Here is an 18,816-nt window from a genome sequence, read left to right on the forward strand (position 1 = left end):
TTATATTTACAAGTCAAATGTAATTGAGGGACATCAGTTAATCTGATATTTACTTGTGTATTTTCATTAAAAAAAAAAGTGGTTCTATTAAATAAACATTACTTAGAACACACTAAGTAAACACTTTCTGTGTGGAAAAACTTGCCGAGCTTTTTTATAAAGTAAATGTCACTCCAATTTTTTTCAGTGTACAAAAGCTGATCAGATTTAATGGTTATAAAATGTGTTCATTTGTTCTTAATATTGCTTGTTGTCTGATATTCTGTACTAGTTTGACTATTTTTAGCAATAGCAACAAGCTACGACTCTGCTAATCAGGAACATTTGAGAGCAAATAGACTTTTACTATCGTTCTTCCAAAGAGAGTAAAGTCTAAATGTAAGGAAATAAAATGTTTTATACACTGGTGAATTAATTGTGTTACACAGTAAAATAACTCCCCCTTTTTTTTATTCAAAAACTGCTTCCTGTTCAATGATAATGCTTATTAATAGTTTTGGATTTTTCATCAGTTTTAGTTTTAATTTTGTTGTGATTTTTTGTCCAAATTCAGTTAATATTAATGAGTTTTTAGAGTGAATTTACTAGTTTTAATTAGTTTTTATTTTTTGGAAAATATTTAGTTTTAGTTTTTTTTTAATTAGTTTTAGTTTAGTTTTTTTTATTAGTTTTAGTTTATTTTTATTAGTTTTAGTTTATTTTTATTTTCTTTTCTTTTTTATTATTTTTTCTTTTATTTTTCATTAGTTTTAGTTTAGTTTTTATTAGTTTTAGTTAATTTTTTATTTTATTTTAGTTTTTATTAGTTTTATTTTAGTTTTTATTAGTTTTAGTTTAGTTTTTATTAGTTGTAGTTTAGTTTTTATTAGTTTTAGTTTAGTTTTTATTAGTTGTAGTTTAGTTTTTATTAGTTGTAGTTTAGTTTTTACTAGTTGTAGTTTAGTTTTTATTAGTTGTAGTTTAGTTTTTATTAGTTGTAGTGTAGTTTTTATTAGTTGTAGTTTAGTTTTTATTAGTTGTAGTTGTGTTGTAATGGGGTATTTGTTGGGTCCAGATTCAATAAGGTCACAATAAATGTTTCCTTTATTTCCTTTGTCTGATCCATCTCAGCCCCAATAAGTTTATTAAGTCATAAAACCAGATAGATGAAATAGATTTCATATCAACCAAAAAGGTTTACGTATGAATGAAAGTTGAAATCAAAGACGACAACGAAGGACATTTTCCACTATAATTTTAGTTAGTTTTAGTTAGTTTTGTAACCACAAAATACAGTTTCAGTTAGTTATCGTTTTAAAAAAACTCTCATTTTCATTTTATTTGAGTTAACAAAAATGTCTGTCTGATACCTGTTCAGGTTGGTATGATATCTGTTTTAAAGATGATGTGAAAGGTTTTGAGCTACATCCTGCTGGTTGTTGGTTTAACTTCTGCTACGTGTTTGTTGTTGATGCATTTCAAGTTACAAAGTGTTTGTTGCCTGTCAGACTCAGCTGAGGGCTCAGAGCCTGAACCTCTGTAGTGTGTACGTGAGGATCCTCACACGCAGGATGTGTACGTCATCACAGCATCACCACACTCTGCTCCACTATAATACAAGCCGAGTATATTAATAACAATAATAATCAATAATCAGAGATTTGTTTTCTGTGGAAGCCCATTCCCGCCAGAAAAAAGAAAAAAAAAGATAAAACTTAGCCTTGATAATAAAAATATCCTCAGAGGGGAAATAATGAGATAAACGGTAGAAATTATGAGATAAAAAGTTATTATTATGAGATAAAAAGTCTAAATTATGAGATAAAAAGTTATTATTATGAGATAAAAAGTCTAAATTATGAGATAAAAAGTTGAAATTATCAGATAAAAAGTAAATATTATGAGATAAAAGTGAAAATTATGAGGTAAAAGGGAAAAGTCGTAAAGTCATAATAATAATAATAATAATAATAATAATGACATAAAAAGTCATAATAATGAGATAAAAAGTCGAAAGTATGAGATAAAAAGTCATAATAATGAGATAAAAAGTCATAATTATTAAATAAAAAGTCATAAATATGAGATAAAAAGTCATAATTATGAGATAAAAAGTCGAAATTATGAGGAAAAAAGTCAAATTATGAGATAAAAGTCAATAATGAGATAAAAAGTCAAATTATGAGATAAAAAGTCATAATAATGAGATAAAAAGTCATAATAATGAGATAAAAAGTCAAAAGTATGAGATAAAAAGTCATAATAATGAAATAAAAAGTTGAAATTATGAGGTAAAAGTCAAAAGTCATAAAGTCATAATAATAATGAGATAAAAAGTCATAATTATGAAATAAAGTCATAATAATGAGATAAAAAGTCATAATTATGAAATAAAAAGTCAGAAATATGAGATAAAAGTCAAAATGATGAGATAAAAAGTCTAAATTATGAGATAAAAAGTCTAAATTATGAGATAAAAAGTTAAAATTGTGACATTAAAAGTCATAATGAGATAAAAAAAATCATAGTTATTAAATAAAGTGTCATGAATATGAGATAAAAAGTCAAAATGATGAGATAAAAAGTCATAATTGTATGGAAGCTTCCATAGCTTTCACCTGTTGCAGTGAAATGTGTGAAGTGATTGTGTTGTCTCCAGTCAGTCCCACCAGACTAAAGCTGAAGGTCTTAGTCATCTCCACCTATTAATAACACAATGCTTCAGTAAAGACAGGCAGGTTTATTACTATCATCAACTTCTCTTTATTTCTCATATGGATGAACAAACAAACAAGCAACAGTTTTGTACCTGAACATGAAAGAAAAATGGTGAAGATAATTCCTTAATAAGCCTGAAGTCTCTGTCCAATCCAACCTGTGATATGAACTGTGATCCAGGTTCAGGACGACTTTAACATCATTGAAATTACAGCATGCTAAACTACTAAAATATAAATCATATATTGAAGAAGACAAACAGAGATCGCTAAGTGAACACCTCCTGCAGCAGCAGCACATACACACTGTACTGCTACAGAGCTAACTGTTAGCCTGTTAGCACATACACACTGTACTGCTACAGAGCTAACTGTTAGCCTGTTAGCACATACACACTGTACTGCTACAGAGCTAACTGTTAGCCTGTTAGCACATACACACTGTACTGCTACAGAGCTAACTGTTAGCCTGTTAGCACATACACACTGTACTGCTACAGAGCTAACTGTTAGCCTGTTAGCACATACACACTGTACTGCTACAGAGCTAACTGTTAGCCTGTTAGCACATACACACTGTACTGCTACAGAGCTAAATGTTAGCCTGTTAGCACATACACACTGTACTGCTACAGAGCTAACTGTTAGCCTGTTAGCACATACACACTGTACTGCTACAGAGCTAAATGTTAGCCTGTTAGCACATACACACTGTACTGCTACAGAGCTAACTGTTAGCACTGTGCTACTGTGCACCTCGTTCCTGACTCCGGACTGAACTATGAAAGGACAGAATCTCAGTTCACCTTCACAGGATCACTGTGAACGCTCTAAGGAGAAGAGCTGCTCAGATCTTTGCAGCAGTATATCAGGATTTGTGGGACCTCACTATGAAAGGGACTCATGTTTATTGTCAATTGTGACGACTTGCTACTTCCCCGGCTTTTGTCGTAGAATTAATCTGAGGATGTATTAAATATCAGACATATAGCGGTTTAAATATGCATCAAACGTGTTTTGATAAACACACAGAAATCTGACCAACAGTCTCAGTCTCTTTACAGGAAACGTCTGCTTGATTGAGATATGAACAGCCCGGATTTGGGAAATCCCAAGTGTGCTCTTATGTCAAGTTTTTTTCATAACAGGAAATTACAGGACGTTGAACCTTAGTTACACAGAAACAATGACACACCAACCTGCAAAGTAAAAAGAGAGAAACTAGGTGTTGTCTCTCAGTGTTGTTCTGACTTTTGGATTCGTCTGACACCTCTGGCATCTGAATCTGTTTTTTGAGACTTGCTAAATAAATCCTGCACAAGGCTGCTATTCGAATCGACCTGGTCGTCAGTTGTTTTTCTTTAAAGATTTTCTACTACACTTTTTCAAATGTTGCGTGTTGTTGTGGCGTCCAGTACTACGTCACATCCTGCTTAGTGTTCTATCCAATCAGCAACCAGGCTGTTTAAGGGGAGAATAAAGACCCTGCTCTACTACAGGGACTAAAGACTTAGACTGCACTTTGTTCTGACTCCCTCAAGGAAATTGAAGTTCCAGTAGCATACAAATGCAGTTAAAATAATCAATCGACATTAAACAAAAAACAACACACTATTAAAGTAAATAAGTGAAAGAAGATCAGATAAATAAATGTAGAGAACTGTATGGAGGATGGATATAGATAAATAAATATAGAGGAATGTATGGCATTGTGTGTTTTGTACGGTAGATAAATTACCAAATAAGAAGAAGACCTAAATTAGCAGTTAAATAAAATATTGCACAAGAAAAGAAAGAAGATGAGTCTGGTCAAAAAAGTCCGGTCAAAAGACCGCTAGGACGGCTCGTATTCAGATTAGGGGCGTTTCAGAGAGTGAGACCCTCATTCCTGGTATAAGACTGTAGTGGAAACACCCCACTCTACACTCTCATTAAGTTTTTAGCCCTAAAAGAAACAGAACTGCTAGTGTGGTGGGATTTATATATTTACATAATTCACACATGTCCTTTTTTTCCACAACAGGACTTCAGGGAAGACGTATAAACAGCATGTCACATTTGGATTGTGATGTTGAGCATTTGGAGCTTTCTGCTCTCCTGGTACTCATAAACACGTGGTTAAAGTCGTCAAGTCAAACAAAACTACTTGGTCAGATTTACAAAATGATCATGCTGACTGATTCTAGCTTTGCTTTTATGTTGGTATATGGTGATAATATTTTATGAAAATGTATGGAAAGGGCCAAAAACATCATTTAAAGAAGGCAAAACTATTTTGTAATAATACAGTAATATAATATAGTGTAACCTGCTTACAATAAATAGGGATATATTTCTGAAATATTTGATTAAAATGGTAATATGGTGACATTAATGTGCCGATATAGCCTGACAATGAGATGCTATTGGTTGTTTTCACAAAATTATAGGCTATTATAAGCATAATACCTTCAAAATCACATTAAAAATGATGTGTTATTACCATTTTCTAATCGTGAAATTCATCCTCCTCTTGTCACAAACATTTCTTTTGTAATGCTGTAAAAAAAAAAGCATGTTTAATACTGTGTCTTGTTATCTTGATACAACCGGTTTGACTGGTTAGACTGTTGAACGGATGTTTATGAGCACACACTTATGGGCGTGAAGGGTTTTTCCTGCACATTTGTTTGTTAAGTTGAGGCAGAGTAAAATGCCATCATTTGTTCTGTTGAGACTACAAAACTACTTCTTTCATGTTAGGGGTAAAAAGTTCCCGGTTAGAGGTTATACTTTCAAAGTTAAACAACTGCTCATAAATGGACGTTGGTTATGTAATGTGATGATGCACTGTAAAGTGAACACAAAAGTGAAAGTAAGAGACACTATAAATACCCCTCCTCCATTCCACTGTAGTCAGTCTCTCCAGAGCCACATAAGAGAAGGTAAGGACCAAATTATGTCGTAAAATATTGTGATTGGGAAATAGAAATGCTATTTGCTTATTTTGCTGGTGGTCTTAAACCCTCTTCAGACATTGTTTGTTTGACTATTTAAAACTTAATAACTACACTGTTTGTCTTTAACTCACTCCTAAATGTTTAAATGTCATACAATATTGTAACAACTAGAAAATTTCCTCTGGGGAAATTCTGAAAGGGCCACGGGGGCTACTGCCGGTGTGTGTACACTCTGATGAGATTCTTCAGAGATTTCAAACAATTAATACTAGTAATGTTATGATACTATATAATATACAAGGAGCACACCTACAACAAGCATTTTTATTAGTAATATTTATATTACAATTTAATTAGCATATTTATTTATACAGCAACCTATGACCTTTAACCTCAAAATGTGTGTGTGTGTGTGTGAAGCGTCTATCTGGAGGAGATTGCGCGCTTACGTGTGTGTGTGTAACTAAAATCACATAAAGTTACCTGTGTGTGTGTGTATCTGTAACTGTAATCACACCAAAGCAAACAGAACTAACAGCTGTGGAATCTTCTGGCACAGTGACAGCAGCCAGAGGTGGACTGGAATTTCTGGCCTCGAACAGAAAGCATTTTTGGCAAAACCATAATACCTATCATTGATCCGACTTCACTTTGAGCGTCCTGAGTTCTTCCTGAGTGTCTACATATGTTTTTTTTAAGAAAAATGAAAAAAAAAAAAAAATAGCTTTGTTAGAGTGATCTAAAAAAACTGTTACATCTCCCTTTTTTAGAAATCTTCCTGCGTTTTTAATACGGGAGCCAATGAGGCTGTTGGTGGTGTTGGTGGATCATCTGTGTGTCCTACGCCCAAACTATAACTCTGACAGCTTTACCAGAGGATTGTGAGGGAGAAGACTAATTTTCCTAAGTTTCTATGTATAAATTATTTCTGTAGAAGCAGTTTACAAATGTATTTTTTGACAGTTTTTTCTCTCCCTCTACACTCTGGTGATGACGTCACACACTGTGACACGAACATTCCGTGCAATACACACCCATTATAATCTCAGAATTTCTCCAAAAATGATCATGGTCATTGAACAGGGATTGATAAAAAACTATATGACCTATCGAAACGTGGATTAATACACCGATACACAAGACTTGTGTCTACTGTTTAAAGTTTAAATGGAGTCTCTAGGTGAAATTATGCCGGAGAAGTAGACGTTTAAAAATCTACAATTATTGTTCTTTTTCGCTCATTTTTTCCCGGCCATCCGATTCATTTCAATGCAAAATTTTGGGGAGTTTTTTTTTTACTTATGTCACGAAAAATTTGTATTCTGTAGAGAAAAGTAATAGCACACCCACCGATCCCGATCAAACCGCACGTTTTGATATATAATTTGTCCTGCAACTCTTCAAGTTGTAGGACTAGTAGCGGGACGAAATTGCGTCCGGAAGAGGAAGAAGAAGAAATCCACAGTATAACAGTAGTGCAGCACTGGTCCCTACAGATATTGCTGTAGGGACCAGTGCTCAGTGCGATTGCCCCGTGGCCCTAATTATACCTTAGATATCTACAGCTCTTTTCATTACTAGTCAGAATGAAATTTTAGAGATGAATTATTATTTCCACTGGTAACAATCATGATGTTCAACATGTGGAAATTCAATTGTAAATATTGTTATTGTAATGCTTTTTCTCCTCAGTGAAAGATTGCTCTACAGATTTCTTAAATTATCGTGTTTTTTTGCTGACATTTTGAAATTTTGACACTAATGAAACGTCCACACCACTGACTAAATATTAACTCCATAGAAGTTCACCACCTCTGAATGTAGAAGGGAAATAGGCCCCATTCTACTGGAAACAGTCAGCCACGTCTTGCAGGAACTAAGTGAGAGTTTACATTGGTAAAAGTTTAAATTGGCCTCCGGTCAAGAAAAGCGTGGCTTTCATTTAGTCATGTGGTTTAGGTAAATAGAAAAAAGTAACTGAAAGCAGAAGGAGACAATATAAAAACCCTCTCTCCTTTTCAACATTGCAGGTTCACTCTGTCCAGAGCCACATAAGCAAAGGTAAGGATTTTCTATTATGGCTGTCCTCAGATGTGGTATAAATATTAATATACTAGTGTGATTGTGATTTGATATGTGCGAGTTACTCTTATGAAGGGCAATTTATGTTTACTTGGTTTGATTTAATATCTGCCTCTTTCATTGTTTTGTTCACTGTTTACTGAAGTTTAAGGTAAAAATTTGTCTTGACTTATTTAAATTTAGTATGCCTTGAAATGCTTGGACTTGAATTATTGTTATACCATGCTCTGGGTAAATACTCAATTCTGATTGGCTGCAGGGTGTCTATAAATTCCTGACAAAGTCAAAGCACCTGTTGTAATACATGTAAAAATTAAATGTAACATTACATTATTGTATGTATGAACTGTTTTATAAGAAAACAAACATTATCTTTGTTTACTACTAAGATATGAATCTCAAAATGCAGAAATTCTTCAGATTCTATAAATTCCTGCATATTTAACATGTTAATGTCTTACTTTACAGCTATGGGAGGAGGCCAGTCTCAACCTCCTAGTAAGATGTTCCAAATGTTGTAAAAGTTAAATTTTTTTTTTTTTTTTACTAATAACTGCATTCATGGAAAATAATGCATGTTTTAAAATATAGCTTTGACTAACTGTATGTTGTAGGGGTAAAAGCTAATTTAGGTCAATTTTGCTATCAGAAATTGAATAAATTAATATTTAATACTTTAAATGAATTAAAGTTATCCTCGGGGCACCACCTCTTCACTTAGGAAGACGAAAGATAGCAAAAATCACAGTCTCAAATCTTAAAAGTCAATGAATCCTTGACGTGTCAGAGGTTGGCTTTCACACAATAATTCATAAACAATACCAGGAAACTTCTTGTTAAAATAGGAAAAATATTTATTTACAGTAATAACATCAATCAATAATATCAAGTAAAATACTGTAAATTACAAGTAAGGCACACAGTAATAGTTAATAATGGGGCTTTATGTATGAAGCTATGTATGCGTGTGTATGACTATATACGTGTGTATGTATATAGGCGTCTATGTGTACTGAGGTGAGTGTGTGTGTGTGAGAGAGAGAGAGAGAAAGAGAGAGAGAGGAGTTTGCAAACGCCCCCTCCTTTTGGGTGTTTATGTGCAAGATGGCTGCAGTGTACTACCCAGGTGGAATAAACACGCCAACAATGGGGGTTGAGTGCCCAAAAAAAGCGCACCGTAACGTGGGCGAATTATCGTTGGAGTTTGAACACAACGACCAAACCAACCACAGAACAGCAACTTGGGTTCTTTACGCATGGCGCGCGTAAAAGAGAGGCAGAGAGAGGGAGAGAAAGCGAGAGAGAGACGGCGAATAAGCCGGTCGGAGGTCGCTCACAGTTAAACTGACCGTGCCGGTCAAACACAAATAACACCTCTACAATGCAGTAATAACACCAGCAGCAAAATAGGAATAAGGAGAGAGAGAGAGAGAGAGAGAGAGAGAGAGAGAGAGATGGAAAAACAGCGCATCACAGTAAAACAACAATAGTAACACAAACAGTAAAATTCACAATACAGATTTAAAAGAAAAACCTTTCTTAACTAAGATCTGCCCAGATATATTAAGCCCTTACTTGAGAGAAATCGATCCGTGATTTCTCAGCTGATTCGGTCAGGCGGCGGCGGCGTGGAAACACGTGGAGCCGATCAGCTGTTCGTCGGCCTCGGAGAGTCCCTTGCAATGAGCGGCAGGCTTCTGTCACGGCGGTGTTTAATACTCGTCAGTAATAAACAGTCTATTATCCTCGGATGAAGGATGCAGGGAAAAAGTGTCGACAAAGAAAGAGAAAAAGGGAATCTGGTCGCCTTTTTCCTTTGAAGTTATATTCACTGTCCCTTAGTGAATAAATAAACCGGTGGGTTTTCTGAGTCCTTTAAAAACGTTGCACAAAGGTAATTGATCCGAGTTTACTCTGGCCAAAAAGCAAACTTTAGAAAAACTATGGTCCCTTTGTCTTGTTCAAAAAAAGGAGGGAAAACAATAATCCTGGTACCTGGAGCACGTCTCTTTAGGTCAATGGAAAGCTTGAGAACGAACGAGCAGTGGAGGTGCGATGGTTTTTGTAAACCGCGCTCAGCTCTTGCGAGCATCGACGGTCAGTGGTCAGTTGGCCAATGAGTGTTGAGGAGAGGAGCCCCAGGGCGGGGCTTTGCACAGGTTGCGCACTTTCAAAATGGCCGTCAATTAACATAATCCCTCGTGTTTGAGACAAAGGGCAGTAAAACCTGGTTTAAGGCCTTAAACAGCTGGCTTGGTCCTTACAATGTAAACACATGTTATATGTTCTTCAGCACTTCTCAGTCGGCCATGGAGGAATCTACCAGCGTGAGTATGAGCACACATGAAGTCAGTGTAGTGAATCACAATGTTCCTACTGTGCAGTCAATAATACAATACAGTATCATATTAATGCAGTATTGTAATCTAATATTGTTCTGTCATGTAACAGGGACAAGCAGAGAGACCTCACTTTTGTGAAAAACTATCAACCACGAAACCAAGAAGTCAATAATGTCAGGATTCTGCTTCATGGACCAATTGGTGCCGGCAAGTCCAGTTTCATCAACTCTGTGGACACTGTCTTACAAGACAGAATTATGGGTCGAGCTCCAACAGATTTTATATCTGGGACCAGCTACACCACAAAGGTATGAATACCTGTTGATTGTTGTCATACAAAAATATTCAGCAACTCTAAAGATAATCTACAGTTAAACAAATCTGCATTAGGAGGTAGAAATTATACTCAACTGAAGTAAGTAAGTAAACCCTCTGAACTGTATTTATTTATTTATTCATTTAATTCAAGTATACATTAAACTATTGGTTAGAGTGTAGCTAGGAAATATATTCTAGGGTTTAATCTGATGCCACCATGGATGAGTTTTAAGACTGGATACCTGACTGAAAGATGGGGCTCGTTGTGTAAAAGTGCATAAACCAAAAGTTTTTTTTTAGGTTCCTGTCTTACTTCTGTGTTGTTCTGACACTAAACATGATCAATACACTGGACAAATCTACATTTCTGTTCATTTGGATTCAATTACTTAATGAAATCAAGTGATTGTAGATTGTAGATATTTGTTGGTGTAAGAGTTGTCTCTGTTTTACAGTACAAAACTTACAAATTCCAAAATGGTCCAGATGGCTTTTGTTCTTTTGTCTTTAATGACACCATGGGCTATGAGAGAGAAACCAACGCTGGTGTTCTTGTGGAAGACATCAAACTGGCCCTGAGAGGACATGTGGAAGACGGTTACAAGGTAAAACTCTGACATCATCGTTTTCTCTCTGGATTCAGGGTATTATGTTTATCTCTGAAGTTTAAACTGATGAAATTAATGCATTTCCCTCCTCTTTCTCTTACTGCTGCAGTAATCACTTTTCTTCTCTCCTGCCTTTGCATTGCTGCATTTCTGATGCAGTACTGCCACCTAGAGACACTACGCCACACTGTTGAAAACTATTACAGATTATGATTATTAAAAATAAGAAAAACATAATTTGTCTGTATTTCCGTTGCTTTCTAGTTTTCTCCCAGCCAGAAACTGATGGAGGGTAATCGAGGTTACAGGTCGTCTCCCACTCTGGACGACAGAGTTCACGTTCTGATCTCTGTGCTTCCTGCCGACTCAGTATCTGTATTAAGTGAAGAAGTTCTGAAGAAGATGAGAGAAGTCAGACTCGCAGCCATTGACATGGGTATGAGCAGACATCACAGTGGTTATTACTCTGTGTGGAATAGCAACCCGTTCTCATTCCCAAAGCGTAATATACCAACGATTTGTCACACCCCTAGACGTATCATACTGGCGCAAAGGGTACCCTTCCACGTCTGTGTGAAACGCTCTGGGTTCTCAATTGACTCCAATATAAACCCGCTCGCGGCGCTGAGAAACGCTTAGAGCAGAGGCTTACAGCCGTCTATTCACTCCAATAATATCCCGACCACGGCCCTCCATTACGCTGCCAGCGACAATCTGAATGGAGAACCGAGGACCCTGTGCACGGAAGTATTTTTCTCCCTATTTTAAGGATTTCTTTTAATGACATCGTCAACATTTCTCAACACAAACACATCAATGTCTCACTGATAATTTTGTGTGCTTGCTTGCAAAAGCACACTAACTACTATTCACCGGGACTATTTTTATTATTATTATTTTGTGTGCTTGCTTGCAAAAGCACACTAATTGTTATTCCTCGGGCTTATTTTGTGTGCTTGCTTGCAAAAGCACACTAACTACTATTCACCGGGCTTATTCTACTTCTTTTTATTTTGTGTGCTTGCTTGCAAAAGCACACTAACTACTCTTCACCGGGACTATTTTTATTTTGTGTGCTTGCTTGCAAAAGCACACTAACTACTCTTCACCGGGACTATTTTTATTATTTTGTGTGCTTGCTTGCAAAAGCACACTAACTACGATTCACCGGGACTATTTTTATTTTGTGTGCTTGCTTGGAAAAGCACACTAACTACTATTCACCGGGCTTATTCTTCTTCCGTTTCTTCCGTGTCATTTTTCCGTCGACTACTCCTCCCAGAGTTTTGGTCGCACATACACAAAAAAGGTATCAAATCGACCGGCTCACCCATGACAAGTGTGCTATGACTTTTATAAGGGTTTCGACAAACGGTTTTCAAATTATTGGGAAAAAACACGTCAAAAAATCCCCCCAATGTAACCCTATGGAGGCTCTAGAGCGGTGATGTCATCAAACAGAGTGTAGAGGGAGAGAACGAATTGTCAAAAAATTAATTTGAAAACTGCACTCCAGGCCGCAAATTTCACTCTACAGAAATAATTTATACATAGAAACGTAGGAAAATTTGTCCTCTCACTCACAATCCTCTGGTAAAGCTGTCAGAGTTATAGTTTTGGCGCAGGACGCACAGATGCTCAAACAAAATGCACCAACTGCCGCATCGGCTCCCATATTAAAAATGAAGGAAGATTTCTCAAAAAAAAAATTTAACAGTTTTTTAAAATCGCTCTAACAAAGCTATTTTTTCATTTTTCTTAAAAAAAAACACATGGAGATGTTCAGGAAGAACTCAGGACGCTCAAAGTAAAGTCGGATCAATGATAGGTATTATGGTTTTGCCGAAAATGCTTTCTGTTCGAGGCCAGAATTTCAAGTTTGTCGACCTCTGTCTGCTCACTTTGATGGAACTGTCTCCATCGTCAGTTAATTTCAGTTGATTGCTCTGCTCTGATTGGTCGACTCCACCTGGCCACGTGGTTGCTTAGCAACCAAAGCCCCCCTCCAACACAGACATTCTAACTGATAACTGTCAGTTTACTCTCAGTAAACAGACATGGCTTTCTTCATAAAACACGAGACCTTATAACTTGACCATACATTGTCCAATCTGCCTCAAACTTGTCATGCATGATGATGGTTCATCACTTTTCAGTTCTACATAACAATAATTCATAAATTCCCGCCCTTTTTATTAGCCACGCCCCCTTTTACTAACTAATGAACCGTTTGTCCTAGAAACTTGTATAAGATGTCAGATTACTCAGCATAGAGTCCCTGTTTAACTGGTGATTGATAACCCCGCCCCTTTTGATAAGCCACGCCCATTTTACTAACTAGTGAACCGTTTGTCCTAGAGACTTGTATGAGGTGTGAGTGCACTCAGCAGAAAGTCCCTGTTTAATCCCTGCCCCTTTTGATAAGCAACGAGAGTCACGGTCCAGAGGCAAGCACACAATCAAAATTTCTTTAGGAATTTTCTAGTTTTGTGTGCTTGCTTGCAAAAGCACACTAACTACTATTCACCGGGACTATTTTTATTATTAGTGCCACGGCTGAGCAGCGAGGCACTCATCTTCACTGCAAGCAGTGAGGATGAGTGCCTCGTGCGAAGCACGAGGCATCTCTTATTATTGCTCATGTTTATTAGTGCCACGGCTGAGCAGCGAGGCACTCATCTTCACTGCAAGCAGTGAGGATGAGTGCCTCGTGCAAAGCACGAGGCATCTCTTATTATTGCTCATGTTTATTATTATTATTATTATATATAGATTATTCTTCCGTAAAAACTTTGGCGCGTAACTAGTCCCACAGCTTTGAGAAATCGCGAAAAGTAAAAACGTCAAAAGTTGCGCCCTATTCGGGAATCGTGTGGAATGACTTTTATTAGCGATCGGCGTGCACGTTTTCGCACAGCTTGCACAAACGTGCACTTTTCGGCCCATCCGGAACGCATTGCGCAAACTTTGGGGCCTCACCATTCGCAAACCGTTGCTCGTAAAATTCCGAACCGATTTAGAAAGTTGTAGGGCCTGAATTTAACTCTAGTCCTGTGAAATTTCAAAGCGATTGCACGAATAGTTTTCGCACGAAGTGCGAAAACATTTCCATTTTTCCAAACTAATGGGGAGGGAGATTTTCCCATGTGTGTGTATTGCGCGGAATGTTCAGACTCTAGACTGGTGATGTCATCAAGCAGAGTGTAGAGGGAGAGAAGGAATTGTCAAAAAATAAAGTTGAAAACTGCGCTCCAGGCCGCAAATTTCACTCTACAGTAATAATTTGTACATAGAAACGTAGGAAAATTTGTGGTCTCACTCACAATCCTCTGGTAAAGCTGTCAGAGTTTTAGTTTGGGCGCAGGACACAGAGAAGTGCCACCAAAACGCATCAACTGCCCCATTGAGTCCCATATTAAAAACACACGAGGATTTTTGAAATAATCAGATTTTACCGTTTTTTTAGATCGCTCTAACAAAGCTATTTTTTCATTTTTGTTAAAAAAAAATATATGTAGACGTTCAGGAAGAACTCAGGATGCTCAAAGTGAAGTCGGATCAATGACAGGTATTATGGTTTTGCCGAAAATGCTTTCTGTTCGAGGCCAGAATTTTCAGTTTGTCCACCTCTGGCTGCTCACTTTAGCAAAGGATTGTCAGTGACAGTTAGTTTCTGTTGATTGCTCTGCTCTGATTGGTCGACTCCACCTGGCCACGTGGTTGCTTAGCTACCAAAGCCCCCCCCCCCCCCCCCCCCTCTCCCCTCCTCCAACACAGACATTTTAACTGAAAACAGTTAACTCTTTTAACTTGACCATACATTGTCCAATCTGCCTCAAACTTGTCATACATGATGATGGCTCATCACTGATTGTCTACATAACAATATTTCATAAATTCCCGCCCTTTTTGATTAGCCACGCCCCCTTTCATAACTTATGAACCGTTTGTCCTAGAAACTGGTATAAGGTGTCAGATTACTCAGCATAGAGTCCCTGTTTAACTGGTGATTGATAACCCCGCCCCTTTTGACTAGCCACGCCCCCTTTTACTAACTAGTGAACCGTTTGTCCTACAGACTTGTATGAGGTGTCTGTGGACTCAGGACAGACTCCCTGTTTAACTGGTGGTTGATTACCCCGCCCCTTTTGAGTAGCCACGCCCCTTTTAGTAGCCACGCCCCCTTTTACTAACTAGTGAACCGTTTGTCCTACAGACTTGTATGAGGTATCTCTGAACTCAGGACAGAGTCCCTGTTTGACTGGTGTTTGAAGCCACGCCCCCTTTGAGTAGCCACGCCCCTTTTTACTAACTAGTGAACCGTTTGTCCTACAGACTTGTATGAGGTGTCTGTGTACTCAGGACAGAGTCCCTGTTTAACTGGTGGTTTATTACCCTGCCCCTTTTGAGTAGCCACGCCCCTTTTGATTAGCCACGCCCCTTTTACTAACTTGTGAACCGTTCGTCCTAGAGACTTGTATGAGGTGTCTGTGAACTCAGGACAGAGCCCCTGTTTGACTGGTTATTGAAGCCACGCCCTCTTTGCGTAGCCACGCCCTTTTTTACTAACTAGTGAACCGTTTGTCCTACAGACTTGTATGAGGTGTCTGTGAACTCAGGACACAGTCCCGGTTTAACTGCTGGTTTAATCCACGAGAATCATCCGGCAGTAGTCCCGTGGCACTCCAAAATTTCCCTGGAATTTTGTTTCTAGTTATTATATATTATAGATTATTCTTCCGTAAAAACTTTGGCGCGTAACTAGTCCCACAGCTTTGAGAAATCGCAAAAAGTAAAAACGTCAAAAGTTGCGCCCTAATCGGGAATCGTGTGGAATGACTTTTATTAGCGATCGGCGTGCACGTTTTCGCACAACGTGCACAAACGTGCACTTTTTGGCCCATCCGGAACGCATTGCGCAAACTTTGGGGCCTCACCATTCGCAAACCGTTGCTCATAAAATTCCGAACCGATTTAGAAAGTTGTAGGGCCTGAATTTAACTCTAGTCCTGTGAAATTTCAGAGCGATTGCACGTATAGTTTTCGCACGAAGTGCGAAAACATTTCCATTTTTCCAAACTAATGGGGACGGTGATTTTCCCATGTGTGTGTATTGCGCGGAATGTTCAGAATCTAGACTGGTGATGTCATCAAGCAGAGTGTAGAGGCAGAGAAGGAGTTGTCACAAAATAAATTTGAAAACTGCGCTCCAGGCCGCAAATTTCACTCTACAGTAATAATTTATACATAGAAACGTAGGAAAATTTGTGGTCTCACTCACAATCCTCTGGTAAAGCTGTCAGAGTTTTAGTTTGGGCGCAGGACACAGAGAAGTGCCACCAAAACGCAACAACTGCCCCATTGAGTCCCATATTAAAAACACAGGAGGATTTTTGAAATAATCAGATTTTACCGTTTTTTTAGATCGCTCTAACAAAGCTATTTTTTCATTTTTCTTAAAAAAAAATATATGTAGACGTTCAGGAAGAACTCAGGACGCTCAAAGTGAAGTCGGATCAATGATAGGTATTATGGTTTTGCCGAAAATGCTTTCTGTTCGAGGCCAGAATTTTCAGTTTGTCCACCTCTGGCTGCTCAGTGTGGCAGAACTATCTCCACCTTCAGTTAATTTCAGTTGATTGCTCTGCTCTGATTGGTCGACTCCACCTGGCCACGTGGTTGCTTAGCTACCAAAGCCTCCCCCAACCTCCTACTCCCCCCCCCCCCCCCCTCCTCCAACACAGACATTCTCACTGAACAGACATGGCGTTCTTTCATTAAACACGAGACCTTATAACTTGACCATACATTGTCCAATCTGCTTCAAACTTGTCATGCATGATGATGGCTCATCACTGACCAGTTGTACATAACAATATTTCATAAATTCCCGCCCTTTTTGATTAGCCACGCCCCCTTTCTTAACTAATGAACCGTTTGTCCTAGAAACTTGTATGAGGTGTCAGATTACTCAGCATAGCGTCCCTGTCTAACTGTTGATTGATAACCCCGCCCCTTTTGATTAGCCACGCCCCTTTTACTAACTAATGAACCGTTTGTCCTAGAAACTTGTATGAGGTGTCTGCTAACTCAGGACAGAGCCCCTGTTTTACTGGTGATTGAAGCCACGCCCCCTTTGAGTAGCCACGCCCCTTTTTACTAACTAGTGAACCGTTTGTCCTACAGACTTGTATGAGGTGTCAGATTACTCAGCATGGCGTCCCTGTCTAACTGTTGATTGATAACCCCGCCCCTTTTGATAAGCCACGCCCCTTTTACTAACTAGTGAACCGTTTGTCCTACAGACTTGTATGAGGTGTCTGTGAACTCAGGACAGAGTCCCTGTTTGACTGGTGATTGAAGCCACGCCCCCTTTGAGTAGCCACGCCCCTTTTTACTAACTAGTGAACCATTTGTGCCACAGACTTGTATGAGGTGTCTGTGAACTCAGGACAGAACTCCCTGTTTGACTGGTGATTGGAGCCACGCCCCCTTTGAGTAGCCACGCCCCTTTTTACTAACTAGTGAACCGTTTGTCCTACAGACTTGTATGAGGTGTCTGTGAACTCAGGACAGAGTCCCTGTTTAACTGCTGATTTAAACCACGAGAATCATCCGGCAGTAGTCCCGTGGCACTCCAAAATTTCCCTGGAATTTTGTTTCTAGTTATTATTATTTTTAATCTTCCGTTTCTTCCGTGTCATTTTTCGGTCGACTACTCCTCCCAGAGTTTTGGTCGCACATACACAAAAAAGGTATGAAATCGACCGGCTCGCCCATGACAAGTGTGCTATGACTTTTCTAAGGGTTTCGACAAACGGTTTTCAAATTATTGGGCAAAAACACGTAAAAAAATCCCCCCAATGTAACCCTATGGAGAGTCTAGAGTGGGGAAGTCATCAAACAGAGTGTAGAGGGAGAGAAAGAATTGTCAAAAAATAAATTTGTAAACTGCGCTCCAGGCCGCAAATTTCACTCTACAGAAATAATTTATACATAGAAACGTAGGAAAATTTGTCCTCTCACTCACAATCCTCTGGTAAAGCTGTCAGAGTTATAGTTTGGACGCAGGACGCACAGATGCTCAAACAAAATGCACCAACTGCCGCATCGGCTCCCATATTAAAAATGAAGGAAGATTTCTCAAAAAAAAAATTTAACAGTTTTTTAAAATCGCTCTAACAAAGCTATTTTTTCATTTTTCTTAAAAAAAAACATATGTAGATGTTCAGGAAGAACTCAGGACGCTCAAAGTGAAGTCGGATCAATGATAGGTATTATGGTTTTGCCGAAAATGCTTTCTGTTCGAGGCCAGAATTTCAAGTTTGTCGACCTCTGTCTGCTCACTTTGATGGAACTGTCTCCATCGTCAGTTAATTTCAGTTGATTGCTCTGCTCTGATTGGTCGACTCCACCTGGCCACGTGGTTGCTTAGCTACCAAAGCCCCCCCCTCCTCCAACACAGACATTCTAACTGATAACTGTCAGTTTACTCTAAGTAAACAGACATGGCTTTCTTCATAAAACACCAGACCTTATAACTTGACCATACATTGTCCAATCTGCCTCAAACTTGTCATGCATGATGATGGTTCATCACTTTTCAGTTCTACATAACAATAATTCATAAATTCCCGCCCTTTTTATTAGCCACGCCCCCTTTTACTAACTCATGAACCGTTCGTCCTAGAAACTTGTATAAGATGTCAGATTACTCAGCATAGAGTCCCTGTTTAACTGGTGATTGATAACCCCGCCCCTTTTGATAAGCCACGCCCCTTTTACTAACTAGTGAACCGTTTGTCCTAGAGACTTGTATGAGGTGTGAGTG

The sequence above is a fragment of the Centropristis striata genome, chromosome 13 (assembly GCF_030273125.1).
Source record: "Centropristis striata isolate RG_2023a ecotype Rhode Island chromosome 13, C.striata_1.0, whole genome shotgun sequence".
Taxonomy (NCBI): domain Eukaryota; kingdom Metazoa; phylum Chordata; class Actinopteri; order Perciformes; family Serranidae; genus Centropristis; species Centropristis striata.